Source organism: Tasmannia lanceolata, unplaced genomic scaffold (genome assembly GCF_043159265.1).
Source record: "Tasmannia lanceolata isolate RefF3 unplaced genomic scaffold, GAP_Taslan_0.1 ptg000015l, whole genome shotgun sequence".
Lineage (NCBI taxonomy): Eukaryota > Viridiplantae > Streptophyta > Magnoliopsida > Canellales > Winteraceae > Tasmannia > Tasmannia lanceolata.
In genome coordinates, this window is record NW_027518692.1 from 62963806 (window position 1) to 62977497 (window position 13692).

The window sequence follows — 13692 nt, forward strand, 5'->3', positions numbered from 1 at the left end:
AGATAAATTATATGTGGCGAAAAAGAAAAAGAGGTTTTTTTGCCATAGCAAAAGTAATTTAAAAAACTAGTTTTTGGAAATGTGTGGATTTAAAAACTAGAAGGGTTGGGATGGTGATCTGGATGCCTTGGAGATATGGCTTGTTCAGAATAGCAGTCAAGGGAGTGAAGCAGTGGTGTATAAAATTGCTCCTCTTGAACTACACATTGCCATCCCTGCAGGTGCTAATCGTTCGAATTTGATCAGAGACTGGAGTTCTTCCTCCGATTCTCCTTTGGCAGACCTGCAAATTTGGGATATAAAATTTCCTAAGGGGGAGAAGTCGGCCTGGTGGAAAATAGAAGGCGTTCCGCCTGAAGCTTGGTGTGCAGACAATTTTCGGCGCATCGGTAAAAAATTAGGCCAGGTGGTGGAGGTGGATGTCTCATGTTATGCTGGTTCCGGATATGGGGTGGGTAGGTTGAAGATCGTAACTGCAGGTCGCCCTGGAAATGAACTATCTATACAGAGCTCTATCGATGGCACCCTTCGCTGGATTCTCGCCTCCCGGGAAATTGATGAAGGTGAAAAGCACTGTGTCAATTTACCAGCTTTTGCTACAGATGAGATGCCGGGTGAGGAGGAGGAGGTAAATCATCATTGTGCCATCAATGAAGACCCACCGTTCATCAATGAAGTCCAGCTTGCATTTAATGCACCCATTGTCGTCACAGAGATCCTCTCAGAGTCAGCCTTCAATGTCACCAACCCCGGACTGGTGGATTCCGCGCTCCCTCCAATCGCCTCTACTCGGGTTCAGCAGGAGTTGCCGGATCTCCACCTTTCATCTGAGGCAAATGTTCCAATTCAAACAGAGGGTCCCACACAGGCAATCAGGTGGCACAGTGCTGATCGGCCTATTCAGGGACTTCCCTACTCCGATTCTCCGTACTCCCAGGTCCACAGCTACGCAGATATTTTATCCATCTTATCTTCTCCGTATCAAAGAGACTCCTCTCGAGTGGGTGTTAGTATTGTGCTCGCTTCGGAGCGCGAGGAAATTGATACACAAGGGGTTGGTGAAAAAGTCAGCTGGGATTCTTCGCTGGCGGATCTTGGGTCCCAGGAAGGGGAGAGGGATTTCGGGCCTCATCACGTATGTCCTGGCTCACTCACCCCCTCCTCTTCGGCAGCTTTGAGCTCTACCCAGATGAATCTTATTTCCAATTTCAGTACATCGGGTAACAATCGATCTTATTATGCGACAGCAGAGGAGACTGGGGTCAGCCAATTGAGAGGACCTAAGACAATAAATCCCACCAGCAGATGTTTCTTTTTACCTAGAGAAGACTGTTTTTCCCTTCAGTGCCGGGTGGGACATAGGGTGGTGCTATTTGACAATCGTTGCTGGGGTGATATGAGTTCTTTATTCTACTGTACCCCTAGGGGGCGGCCCTTTTGTTCCCTGGTCCAGGTTTCAATCGGCAACTACTCCCATCCTCCTTCTCCAAGATGGTGTAGCAAGGCAGTCCTCCAGCCCCTGCTTTGTGCCCCATCACTCTCTTCTTCTCGGGTTGAATCAGGCCCAGTTACTATCCATCAGGTGATTGAATTGATGGTGGATCATACAGTGTCTATCAGCTCCCACTTGGGCCTAGTTTATCCGGGTCCGGCTGAAGATTACCGATCCAACATAAAGGCGGCAGAATTGAGGGAGGTCGATGTAGTGTCATCTCCTGCACCTATATCCGACGCAAATCTGAAACGTACGGAGAGAGAATTGATACGGCTTCATTCAGATATCAATTATGACTCTGGCTCGCATAGCAGTGGTCTCAAGCGTACGAAAAAAGGAAGAAAAATTGGAGTTGGGGAGGGGAGGATCTAACCGCACTCTAGTTGTTGATGAAGATTCTATCCTGGAATATCAATGGCTTGGGCTCTCGAGAGAAACGAATTCAAATAAAAGCAATAGTTAAACACCGGCGACCCGAGGTGGTGTGTCTACAGGAAACTAAGATGGAACAAATCAGTTCCATAGATATGAGTAGCATGGGGTTCAACTCTGATTGGAATTTTACTTTCGTAGCATCTAAAGGAGCTTCAGGGGGTATCTTGGTGGCATGGGATACAGTCTTGTGGGCCAGCTCGGATGTTTGGCGAGGGGTCTTCTCACTATCTGTAGCCTTCCGCAAATGTAACGATCAATCAGAATGGTTATTCACAGGCGTCTATGGTCCTTTGTCCCCTTCCGACAAGTGTTCTTTTTGGGAAGAATTAAATCAGAGGCGTGGCCTATGTTCCGCTCCTTGGTGTATTGGGGGGGATTTCAACGAAGTTCTAGATTCACGAGATCGAATTGGGGGTCAGCGCATTACTGTAGGTATGAGAAATTTTGCTGATTTTATCGCAAACAACGAACTAGTCGATTTACCGTTGGGCGGTGCATCCTTCACATGGGCAAGAGGTACGAACCGGAGCCGGCTTGATAGGTTTCTTTTATCGGGCGACTGGTTGGCAGGTATCTCAGAAGTTTACCAGCAGGCATTACCCCATTCTGTCTCCGATCATTGCCCTCTTCTTTTGTCCCCTAAAATGGAGTCCTGGGGCCCCCCTCCCTTCCGATTTGAATTAGCTTGGCTGGAAAATCCCCTGTTGGAGGCTCAATTAGTCCGTTGGTGGGCGGACTGTGCCTTCTCGGGACCCAGTGATGTCGTCATTGGCAAAAAATTAAGGTTTATCAAAGGGAAATTAAAAGCATGGGATAAGGAGCAGAAAGAGATTACCCTCGGCAGGAAGAGGGTCCTTGAGGACCGATTGTTGGAGATCCATTCATTGGCTGATAGTGGATCGGCAACGGCGGAGGATTTTGAGCAACAAGGCAGGCTTATCCAAGAACATAAAGAGTTGTTAAGGCTTGAAGAAATCTCATGGCGGCAAAAATCCCGAGTCAAGTGGTTGATGGAGGGGGATAAAAATACAGCCTTCTTCCATGCCATAGCCAGTACTCGCAGACGAAGGAACCGAATTGAATCTTTAGAGGTGGAAGGGGTTGTTATCTCGGACCGGGAGAGGATTATTGCGGAAACTATTGCATTCTACCGTTCTTTGTACTCCGCTGACGGACTTCTTCGCCCAATACCCCAAGACATTTGTTTCTCAACTTTGAGCCTGGAAGCTTCTGCTGGATTGGAAATCCCCTTCTCTGAGGAGGAAATCCGAATCGCTCTATTCTCTCTAGCTCAGGATAAAGCCCCTGGCCCTGATGGATTTTGCTTGGCTTTCTTTCAGACGTGTTGGGACACAGTCAAATCGGATCTTATTCGTTTCTTCCTAGAATTTTTTGAGGGTGCTATTCTCGACAAGGGGACGGGGGCGACTTTTCTAGTCCTTATTCCAAAAATTGATGGAGCATCCAAAGTATCAGATTTTCGTCCGATTAGCTTGGTGGGCAGCCTATACAAGGTGCTTGCGAAGGTGCTGGCGGACCGTATCAAAGTGGTTCTTCCATCCATTATATCGGTAAATCAGAGTGCTTTTATAGGCAAGCGTCAAATTCTTGATTGTTCCTTAACAGCAAATGAGGCAATTGACTATTACCGACGGTCAGGGGAAGGCGGCATCTTATGTAAGCTTGATATGGAGAAAGCATATGACCGTGTGGATTGGGCCGCTTTAGATTATCTTATGGGTCGTATGGGTTTTGGGGAAAAGTGGAGAGGGTGGATCCGGAATTGCTTATCATCTGCATGGTTTTCCGTTCTAATTAACGGCTCAGCAAAAGGATTCTTCAAATCCTCTAGAGGATTGCGGCAGGGCGATCCTCTCTCTCCATTTCTTTTCTTGATAGTGGCCGAATCCTTATGCAGTATACTGAAAAAGGGAAGTGATATGGGGCTATATAGAGGTTTCCTAATTGGGACCAATAAGGTGGAAGTCTCGCTGCTTCAGTTTGCGGATGATACCCTCCTGTTCTGTTCCCCGGTCCTCTCCCAGCTTCTCAATCTGAAAGCCATGCTTCGGTGTTATGAGATGGTCTCAGGTCAACGATCCAATTTTGGTAAATCTCGGTTGTATGCGATTAATGTATCTGAGAGTGAGGCTTCATCCTTCGCCGGAATTATGGGGTGTGGTCTAGATGTCTTTCCCGCTACCTATTTGGGTCTCCCTCTCGGGGTGGGCCGTCCGAGACACACCCTATGGACTCCTATTATACAAAGGATTGAGCGTCGGTTGGCCACATGGAAGCGCCGTTTGGTTTCCAAAGGAGGTAGATTGGTGCTTATAAAGGCTGTTCTCTCTAATATGCCGATTTATTTTCTATCCCTTTTTCATTGTCCAGCTTCTGTTGCTGAGAGCATCGAGCAAATTCAGAGACGATTTCTGTGGGGCGGTTCAAGGACTTCCAAAGGGGTCTCCCTTCTTAAATGGAGTTTAGTCTGTTCTCCAATTAAAAAAGGAGGTTTGGGTATCAGGAGAGTCCAGCTCTTTAATCAGGCCCTTATGGGTAAGTGGTTGTGGAGATATGGAGAAGAACAATCCTCTTTGTGGGTTCGGGTCATTGACAGTAAGTATGGTTCATCTCATGGGAATTGGGACTCTGTTGATACTTTCAAAATCAAAGGAATCACGGTATGGAGGGACATATTGCGTTTGAAGACCGTTTTTGCCCCTGGAGTTCGCTTCAGAGTCTATAGGGGGGATCGAATTCGGTTTTGGCAGGACCCTTGGTGTTCGTCCCATTCTCTCCGAGTTTTGTTTCCTGACTTATATATCGTATCTTCTCAGAAAGAAGCTTGGGTATCGGAATGTTTCGAACGGGTCCAAGGGCAAGTGGAGTGGATTCCTAAGTTTCGTCGAGCCTTCTTTGTCCGGGAGTTAAGCGATTACAACGCCCTCATCTCCTTATTGAACTCTTACTTCATCAAGTCTTCGGGCATAGATCGTCGTATTTGGATTTGGAATCCGTCGGGGATTTTCTCTGTTAAATCTTTTTATCTCCATCTGATCCCCACTCTAATGGAGCATGCGTCCTCCGCGGTTTGGCGCCTCGCATGCCCCCCAAGAGTTGCTTTTTTTGGGTGGTCGGTTAGCAGGGGACGAATTCAGACGATAGATTTCTTACGAAAAAGAGGAATGTGGCTGGTTGATCACTGCCCCCTATGTCTATCCGCCGGGGAATCCATCGACCACCTATTTATACATTGCCAGGTTGCTTCATATATTTGGGGTCAGCTCTTTTCTAGATTTGGAGTCAGTTGGGTTGCTTCCAATTCTATGGCCGAATTTATTAGGAGTTGGGACTGGGCTCCGTGGAAGAGGAAAGGTAGAATTTTGTGGAAGATGTGTCTCTTAGCCTCCTGGTGGTTCTTGTGGAAAGAGCGGAATGCGCGGGTCTTTGAAGGGAAAGTCAGGTCCCCATATTGGATTTATATACAGGTGGTAGCAGCGGTCATCTCCTGGGCCCGTTCACTTCCTCTTTTTCGTTTTGTTTCTGCGTATGCCCTTTGGGAAGGGTGGTCAACCATATGCATGGAATCGGTTACCAAAGTGCAATCTCGACCCTCATGGTCCCCCCCGCCACCGGGGTCTCTGAAGCTCAATTTTGACGGTTCCTCTATCGGTAACCCAGGGGCGGCTGGAGTGGGGGGGTTATGTCGGAATCACAAAGGGGAAGTCATTTGGGCCTATTCAGGGCCTCTTGGATTTGCCGACTCGTCTGAGGCGGAGGTTCGAGCCGTTCACAGTGGGATTCTTTCCATGCCTCGCTTGGAGTGCGACAGTCTGATAGTCGAAGGCGATTCCGTAAATGTTATTCGCTGGCTTTCGGGAGATGCTTCTCCCCCTTGGAGATTTGTGCCTTTCTTTGAGGAGATAGAGGATAGAGGAAAGGGCTACTCCATGGTCTTTCAGCATGTCCGGAGATCGGCCAATGTGGCAGCCGACTCTCTGGCTAAAAGTGGTGTTTCTCGGGCCGAAATGGAGTGTTTTGACTATCTCCCCCCTTGAGTCATTGTCTTGCTATTTTATTTGCTCATTGTTCCGACAGGACCATCTCGGTTCTGCTTATTCATATATATAAATATATATTCTGTTGCCTTCTTCAAAAAAAAAAAAAACTAGAAAAAGACAAAAAAAACAAAAAAACAAATTATTTTCCTTTTTGCCACAGCAAAAGGAATTGGAAATGTATGAATTCGAAATTTCGGCCGAAATTTTGTAACACTTTTTTTAAAAATAAATAATGTCATTAATTACAGAAATTTCGGTCGAAATTTTAAACCATGTTCATGACAAGAGAATACTGTTTTGCAAGTAGGTAAGTGTAACGAATTGATTTATCAAGACTGACTGGGCAGAGTGGCAGACCATCACGAGATCAGTGTTAACGATCAATTTTCAGGTCCCACAATGCAATATGTAAGAATATATACGTGATCATTTGTTCTTGTAGACCGGCCATCATGAGGTGACCGATATGATCGGCATGATGGAACAAGGGGCTAGGAATTGGTTGATAAAGGTGGGTCAGTGCAGATGGGTTGAACTTGCAGTCACTGTTTGGATCAATGGACCAGATCATGTGGCGCACTTAGGGCCAACAGGTGCCATTTTAGCATTATTCTTAGGGCAATGATAAATTCGCACCCTGGACGTTAAGAAGCGTTAAAAGTCTGCCACATATCCTCCTTTAAAGCGGTGCGAATTATCCTAGAGGGGAAGTGAATTTATCATCGCCCTATTCTTATTTTCTAGATTTGAAGTTCAATGAATATGGTTGCCATGCAATGTTTGATTCAAACAATAGAAGGCCCCATTTAGAGAGGGATTAATCGAAGTAAATTAAAGGGTTCGAATTTAGTTAGGACATGGATGTGTAAGTTGGGTGCTAGCTAGTTGCTACAACTGTTACACGTATGTGCACAAAAACCACTTCGAATTAAACCACGGTGCGAAGACATCTAACTGCCGCCCAAGTATTCTATGTTTTAGAAATCCAAGAGCGTTTCCCTCATTTTCTCTCTCAATCAATCCGTATGTAACTTACGAAATTAAAATTAAAACACGTAGAGAACAGAGACACAGGTTATCTCGTAACAAACCTTCATGAAACTCCACCTCCCGCTAAATCTCGATTAAGATTATAAAACTCAGTTGTTCTTGATCCTTCTTTGCCGACAATCGCTCAAATTATGGTCGCTCTAGCCATGACTCTGACCACTTTGCATGAATAAGTAATCTGACGGGCCTAACGCAATCTACATGATACAACCACACTTGAAATAATAAACATTTACGCAACACAAATTTTTTACATCGTTTGGAAACATTGCCTACAGACGAGCTCAGTCAAAGAAATTTTTACTATGAACAAAAACAAAAATTACCAAAAACTCTCCTCTCACATTTTCCTATGCCAAAAACTCATCTCCCAATATGTAGACCAGTATTCCGTTAGTAAATAAGACACATTTCCCGACCGATAGGATCATTTGTATAGTGAGAATCATCCTATGGTGATGATTTTATGGGTACTGCCTATTTACGTTGTGGCCCAAGCCCAACAACCCGAAATATTTGGATCATCCCATTAGTGAGCCCATACTAGACTTCACGTTTCACACTATAGAAGATCTTATTCCATTCAGAAAAGACGACGGACCAAATCAACAGTCAATCAAGGAGTTGGTGGAAACAGAGGATCCATGCAAAATGAAGTATGGGAAGAATAATACTTCGGTTGATCTAGTCCGTCCACTTTTGTGATCGGATTAAGATCTTCTACACAAACAGAATATAAAATCTGTAAGTTTTCGTGGGTTTGGTGGAAGTCTTGGGGAAGACTAGTCGAGTGTCACACTCAATACTTTGTTGGGTTTGGTGAAAGTGTAGGGGAGAATCTAAGTAGCACACCAGTGCTGACTAGTACTGTTCCTCCTTTTTTCTAACTATTTCTAGTACTGTTCCTCCTTTTTTCTAACTATTTCTAGTTTTGCTAAGTCATCCTCCTTTTGAAAAGACGCATCAAACCAAGTGTTTGGAAACTAGTGCTTCCATAGTTACACATAAAACAGAGTTTCTCAATGATATTCAAAGATAGCTCCTGAGTCAACAAAGGCAACGTTGTTTTTTTTTGAAAAAATGGTGTACGCAACAAGGTTGGGTGCAATCAATCTCAGTCATGAGAGGAGAATAAATAAAACTTGTGGCGGGCGGGTGGGCCATTCCCGCAACAAAACAGTCAGCCACTTCTTGTTATAAAATACCCCCAAACATTTGAGCCTTCAAACCAAAGGGTGTCTTTCACTCAAGATACAAGACAACACTTGTACCACTCTTGTATTTTTCCTATGGCTCTTCTAAATCCCACCTTTCAATCAAATCTAGCTTCACAAGTGTGGTTATGGTGTTGGGACACAACCCATCCAAAGGAATCACTCCTCAAGCTCTCCCTTACTTTCTCCATTGCCATCGTTACGATTTCTTGGCTTGCTTGGGTGATCAAGAAATCAAACAAACGAACATTGCCATTGCCGCCGGGTCCACGTGGCCTACCATTAGTGGGCAACCTTCCATTTCTCGAACCAGACCTCCATCGCTATTTTGCCAAATTGGCGGAAACCTATGGCCCGATCATGAAGCTCCGACTCGGCACTAAGCTCTGCATAGTATTGAATTCCCCATCTGTTGTGAAGGAAGTCCTCAAAGACCAAGACACCACCTTCGCCAATCACGACGCATTGGCCGGTGTAGAAATCATCACATACGGTGGGTCCGACATCGTGTGGAGTCCCTATGGCCCACAATGGCGCATGCTTCGCAAGGTCTGCGTCCATGATTTCCTCAACAACACAAACCTCGAGGCTGGCCGAGCTTTCCGACGAAAGGAGGTCCGCCTTACAGTGAGCAAACTGTATGCGAAAGCTGGTACCCCAATCAGTGTGGGTGAGTACATAACTCAAACAATCTTCAACTATGACTAGCACTCTTTGGGGTGGCACGCTCAAGGGGGAACAAGGCACTAGCATCGCATCGGAGTTTCAACAAGTGCTAGGGGAAATTGTGGATCTGTTGGGAAAACCCAATATCTCTGATCTCTATCCTGTTATAGCCCGGTTTGATGTACAAGGCGTGCGACGCAAAATGAAGAGGCTCTTGTCGTGGTTCGATCGGATCTTTAATTCGATCGTAGATCAACGGATAGCAATGGATAAAGCTGAAGGAGGGGCTAAAGAAACTAAGGATTTCCTCGATATCCTTTTGCAATTACATAATGGCTCAGATCCCAAAACCCAATTGACCGTGTCCCACGTCAAAGCCTTGTTATTGGACTTAGCCGTGGGTGGGACCGAGACGACATCGACCACAACTGAGTGGGCCATTTCAGAGATGATGGCGAAACCGGAGATAATTAAGAAAGTGCAAGAGGAATTAGACGCAGTGGTGGGGAAGGATAACATTTTACAAGAGTCTCATTTACCCCAATTGCATTATTTAGAAGGGGTGGCAAAAGAAGTGCTACGTTTGCACCCGGGCCTACCACTTTTGATCCCACACTGTCCAAGCGTGCCATCAACGGTGGGTGGATACCAGATCCCATTGGGTGCAAGGATCTTCATCAACGTGTGGGCCATACAGAGGGACCCATCACTTTGGGAGAACCCATCGGAGTTCCAGCCAGAGAGGTGGTATAGTGCAAGTAATGGTAAATTGGATCTTAACGGTAACGATTTCCGTTTCTTTCCGTTTGGGTCAGGGAGGAGAATTTGTGCAGGGCTTAACTTGGCTGAGAGGATGCTCACACTTATCTTGGCTTCCTTTTTTCATTCCTTTGATTGGAGTCTACCAGAAGGGACTAAGCTCGATCTTTCTGAGAAGTTTGGGCTCGTTGTGAAGAAAAGAAACCCACTCATTGCCATTCCCACCCCACGATTATCGAACCCAGAGCTCTATAGGGCATGAAAGATAATCAAACAAACATGGATTGCTCATTTGCTCTTATGGTATCTTGTCACAAGAAGTCATGAACATCTTTGCTCTAAGTTGTGCTACACGTCACTTTTATTATGTCTTTTTTTGTTGTTGTTTCCTTTGATCCTTATTATATCAAGGACTGTAATGGTGTTGGGTGCTTTGTGGTTGGCACCATGTAAAAGCCCTTTAAAATATCTTCCAATTTCCTTCCGTTTGGATACCTCATGCATTTGTATTTTGATTTGGATTTGAGTTTTGGATACAACACATCAATCATCTTCATGATCATATTTTAAGAGAGAGAGAGACAGAGAGAGGGAGGGAGGGATGTCTCGCTGTTGCTGGAGCAACGTCGAAGAGTAGGGACGGTGAAGGAAGTTTCCACAAATATCGATTTCCAAATAATGTCTCGCAGAATAGATTTGAAAATCAGAATATTTTGCACTGTAGTAGCTGATTTAGAAATCTAAGGATCTCATCCAGTTCAAAATATCAACTAAATCTTGTGGGTATCCAAACGTGGCCTTATATTACAAAAACCGAGAAATGGTAATAATGAGTTTTTATATGAAGGGCGCCCTTCAGCATATCATTCCTTGTATTTTTTGGCTATTGATATTGGCACTCCATGTTTTAATAATGGCACAAAATCGATTTATTTCCCGGAAATCACCTTTTTTGGTTAGGAGAATGAATTAGCTTGCTTGCAACCGGCCATCATCTATACAGTTTCCAACAAGATTTAGATTTGGATTTAGTTGATATTTTGAACTGGATCAGATTCTTAGATTTCCAAATAAGCTGCAACAATGCAAAAAATTACGATTTTCAAATATGTTCTGCGAGACATTATTTGGAAATCAATATTTGTGGCAACTTCCTTCACCATCACTGCTCCTCGACGGCACTCCGACAGTAGCGAGACATCCCTCCCTCCCTCTCTTTCTCTCACTCTCTTAAAACATGATCATGAAGATGATTGTTAAAGTATAAAAGATTAAATAACGCCTTCTCCAACAGCTTAAGCTTGTGGAGCTATTAGTTGTTTCACATGGTTTCAAAGCAAATGCCTGGGTTCAAACCTCCTAGATAGCAAAATCCACATGTGATCATCAGCCCAAAGTGGGACCACATGTGCCACATGTTTGCCAAGTGAGCCACACGTGCCGGGGAGTGTTAAAGTATAAAAGAAAAATAATGCCTTCCTCTAATAGCTTAAGCTTTTGGAGAAGTTGGTAAGTTAACAATGATTGATGTGTTTTGTATCCAAAACTAGGTATCCAAAAGGGAATAGCATTTAGAACGACTCCTGTCTTTCTTTCTTTTTGTTTGGAAAATTAACTCCTCCTGTCTTTTTTGTGCCATTAATAAAAGACAAGCTAGGTTTGTGCAAGTATTAGAACCTTGTACTGCCAAAATCAATAGCCTATTTTTATTATAAATGTAGTTTTTGAGAAAAAAATCACAGATATAAACAAAACAACATGTTAGTGTTTATGTAACTGAATTCTAGTGCCTAGCACTACTTTAGGAACTAATGACACCTTTCCCTTTATCTCTTCGATTGAATCAAGACTGTAGGATTGTGGTGGAGAATTGATGGAAAATTTACACTTGCGGGGTGTTTTTCTAGTGCTTTTGGTTGCAACACAGAATTAAAACAATAAATCTAACAAATTTCCACTAAAAGAAGGTTTTTAAACCATTCTATACTGCACTAAGACTTCTAGCATTCTTTTGAAAATTGCTCTAACGAGAGAAAAGATTTTTAGGGTGAGTGACGATGGTCCAATTGTGCTTTTCCCTTTATTACCCACTAAATCATTCGTGGGGTAGGCGGGGTACGTGTCATTTTTTGTATTTCATGTCAAACTCACGATCGTTGAGTATGGATTTTGCCAAAAATGTGCCACCCACCCAATGCTTGCAGACTAAGTATCCCACAAAATAATCTTTGAACCAAAAAATAATGTTGAATCAGCTAACGCTCCTATAATGTCTGTGTAATCGTATTGAGGATGACGGTGAAACACAAATTAGGAGGCTTGCTAGGTTGACTAGGAGAAACTTGTCTTGAGAGAGAAGGAAGAACCACAACTTATCTGTACTACATATAAATGGAAGTCCCCTCCTGTTTTTAGGACAAATTGGTTCGATGGTCCAAACCATTCATTTATTGGGCCCCTAAATATGTTGCCCTCCAAAAACCATATTCATAGGATGATCCTAAGTTCTTAACCATCATATCTGTAGAGGTTTCTGTAATGTGCCATAGCTCAACAGATCAGAGGGTTACGATCATTCTATGTTGATGTTTTTCTCTGCCATCCCTAAACAAATGAATGGTTTGATCATCCATGTAGGGCCCATTTCAATTTTGAAGAAAAAAATATTTTCGACTATGGGTGAACACCATATAAAAACTTGTTAAACATCGCAGCTTTTCCCTTTGGTGGGCCAACAATTTGAATTGACTGATCACTGCTAACACTGCCTGCATAAGTGGCTCGTGTCATGTAGATTATCCAAGCATGTTGTGAGGTTCTTATTTGGACGCCAATACACTCGTCTTTCTACATCAGTCAAAAAACTTGTTTGAAACCGCCCCCATCCCTTCAAGGAGAACATCTTGAACCGCCTAGCATTTGTCTTCCCGTTAATTAGGGTGATCTGATCAACTGTTTCTTTTGCTTTCCCCCACATCAAAGCCTCGTAGTTAAGGGTGTCAATTTTGGCTCGGGCTCGGAAGCTCGCTCGAGCTCGGCTCGAGCTCGGCTCGAATCCTTAACGAGCCAAGCCCGAGTTAGGCCAGGCTCGGCTCGGCTCGTTAAGAATTTAATATATTTAAATATATATATTATATATTAATATATACAATAAAAGGGTTGTCCATGGAGTGAAAAGGGGGGGGCAAAATATGTCACTTCATTTTTGGAACCCCATTTGTTACTAGGACCACCCCCATAGTGTAAAAAAAGTAGTCAAATTACACTAGTAGGGCTGTCCAGGGAAGATGAGGGGTGTGAACATAATATAACCCGCGCTCGGTAAGGCTTGCGAGCCTGACCGAGCTGAGCCGAGCCTCACTTGTGAGCTTAACGAGCCGAGCTGAGCCTGGCCAAGCTCAGCTCGGCTCGTTTACACCCCTACTGGTAGTTGACAGGAACAAGACGCACTTTGTCGCTCATATGTGCTAAGCCTTGGTCCTCCCTCTCTCGCATGTTCCAAGTTAGGGTTGGTTCTGTACCTATTATTGTATCATCTTTCTCTTTATCAAATAGACTGGTAGGGGTCCCCACCAAACCCCAGCTTACCCCAGCAAAAGAATAAAAAAAACAAGACCCGAGCAAAAATTCTTCTCATTGTGATGTTCATCTTGAAGCCAGATACGGGCAAACAGATTAACAAACTACGAATTCCCTGGCCTACCCATCGTTATGGCAGAGAAAAGCAATGATTTCAATTGAGTTTAGAGGTTCTTCATGTCTCATGCTCTGAAATGTCTCAGAATTGTCGGGAAGACATTCAGCTAATGAACAACAAAGAGATATGAGAATGCATGAGATCTAAGCGCAAGACATTTTCTGCTCAACATAAGGCACATCCTTTAACTTAATGGGTCATTTTCTATGCTCAGCCCCCAATGGTATGCCACAACATCAATTTAACTCTAATATTCAAATGTATCCACCGGAGCAATTTAACATTACTATGCATTGTCATCTAGGGTTTACTGGA

The 13692-nt window shown here is 44.0% G+C and overlaps 1 pseudogene; it reads left to right on the forward strand.

The window, feature by feature from the left end:
- The first annotated feature begins 8281 nt into the window (after positions 1-8281).
- LOC143846481 (flavonoid 3'-monooxygenase pseudogene) lies at positions 8282-10174 on the forward strand (annotated as a pseudogene).
- Positions 10175-13692: the final 3518 nt, after the last annotated feature.